We start from the raw sequence: 2,495 nt of genomic DNA on the forward strand, positions 1-2,495 counted from the left end.
TGTTGATGCCACACATGGTGATTCCAGCATCTCAGAAACAGCTGCCTTCCTGGGGTTTTTACGCACTACAGTCTCTAGAGTTTACAGGGAATGGTGCGATAAACAAAACACATTCAGTGAGCCTCAGTTCTGTGGGCAAAAACACCATGTTCATGAGAGAGGTCAGAGGAGAATGTCCAGACTCATTCAAGCTAACAGAAAGGCCACAAACGCTCAAATAACAGCTGTTTAAAACAGTGGTGTGCAGAAGGGCATTTCTCAACATACAACACCATGAATAATTCATGCTGTTGTGGAGGCAAAAGGGGGTCCTACCCGGTACTAGATAGGTGTACCTAATAAAGTGGCCGGTGAGTGTACAGTAATGTCAAATCTGAAAACATGGTCTGGAAAAGTGGTACATGGGACCATAGAAACTGTCTGATAAAGAATGATGATTAAATATTACATCCATAGATAATGTAGTCCGATTGGTTCATGTTCCACGGTAATTGGTGTCAATGGATCTCGTTATCCTGAAACTTTCATGATCTAAACATGGAATATTGTTTGTCAGTTTCCATAAAACTATGCATTAAGAGTAATGCAACAGTTACTTATCATTTTGAGCAGTTGTATCAATTGATAGTTAGATCATTGTAATGAAATGAATAGACAGTCATCTCAGATGTAATGTGTGAATTGCATTTTGAAATGGTAATACTTTGATGTTAAGTTGTGTCATTTTGAACAGGTGATTTTAGTTCAATGAACAAATGATCTAGCTTTATGTGTATTGTATCCAAGCAATTGGAAAAAGTGTTAAGAGCTTTGAAAAAATTGCATTTTGATCATTGGTTGTGAGTTTTGTGTCTATAGAGTTTTGAAAAATGACATCAATGTTCTGAAATTAGTGCCAAAGTGATTGTAAAAAACTATAAGAACTGTATAGAGTTCATCATTTCATTTCAGTTCAATGTTTCAATCTCTCTGCACTGTTTTGAGCCCATCTGTATGATTGGTTTATGTTGTAGAGTTTATTGGTGTCACGTTCTGACCTTAATTGTTTTGTTATGTCTTTGTTTTAGTATGGTCATTTCTTGGGTGGGGGCACATGGGTAGTGTGGCGAAGTCAGGTAGGAGACCTGCGACAACTCCCCATGCTTACCGTGGAGAGAGAGGGACCGGGCAGGCACTGGGTTATGCCGTGAGGTGCACGGTGTCCCCGGTGCGCAGGCATAGCCCGGTGCGATACATAGCAGCGCCTTGAGGGGTAGAGGGGGCATCGAGCCAGGTGCCATGAAGCCGGCTCAGCGCATCTGGTCTCCAGTGCGTCTCCTCGGTACATGGGACCAGCCTTGCGCATGGTGTCCCCGGTTCGCCAGCACAGCCCAGTGCGGGCTATTCCACCTCGCTGCACTGGCCTGGCTACGGGAAGCATTCAACCAGGTAAGGTTGGGTAGGCTCGGTGCTTGAGAGCTCCAGTGCACCTTCACGGTCCGGTTTATCCCGTGCCACCTCCACGCACCAGCCCTCCGGTGGCAGCCCCCCGCACAAGGCTGTCTCTCCGTCTCCTCTCTACAGGTGCTCCCGCTTGTCCAGCACTGCCAGAGTCTCCCTCCAGTCCGGATCTGCAAGACGCGCCCTCCAGTCCGGATCTGCCAGAGTCTCCCTCCAGTCTGGATCTGTCAGAGTCGCCCGTCTGTCCTGATTTGCCAGAGTCGCCCGTCTGTCCTGATTTGCCAGAGTCGCCCGTCTGTCCTGAGCTGCCAGAGTCGCCCGTCTGTCCTGATTTGCCAGAGTTGCCCGTCTGTCCTGATTTGCCAGAGTCGCCCGTCTGTCCTGATTTGCCAGAGTCGCCCGTCTGTTCTGATTTGCCAGAGTCGCCCGTCTGTCCTGATTTGCCAGAGTCGCCCGTCTGTCCTGATTTGCCAGAGTCGCCCGTCTGTCCTGAGCTGCCAGAGTCGCCCGTCTGTCCTGAGCTGCCAGAGCCGCCGGTCAGTCAAGAGCTGCCAGAGCCGTCCGTCAGCCAGGAGCTGCCAGAATCGCCCTTCACTCCGAAGCTGCCGGAATCCCCGTCCATTCGGGACCCGTGGCTTGGGTCCCCAGTCCGAGGCCGGCGGCAAGGGTTGCCGCGTTAATTCACACACACACACACACACACACACACACACACACACACACACACACACACACACACACACACACACACACACACACACACACACACACACACACACACACACACAATTACATATAATTATTATAATACCAGTGCCAATAAAATAAAGAATAGCTGTAAACAAATGAATAAGAATGGAATAAGATTGCACAAAAAAAGTACAGTACAATGCAATGTAATCTGCAAACCCACGTGCGTGCGTGTGTGCGTGCGTGTGTGTGTGTGTGTGTGTGTGTGTGTGAATTAAAAGGTCTGTCTAGTCCAGTAGTCTGCATTTTAGAAGCAGTAGTTGGCACATCTCTCCAATTGTTCTAGGTTTCTTTTGCCAGAGGTT

This window comes from Oncorhynchus masou, chromosome 3 (assembly GCF_036934945.1).
Source record: "Oncorhynchus masou masou isolate Uvic2021 chromosome 3, UVic_Omas_1.1, whole genome shotgun sequence".
Classification (NCBI taxonomy): Eukaryota; Metazoa; Chordata; class Actinopteri; order Salmoniformes; family Salmonidae; genus Oncorhynchus; species Oncorhynchus masou.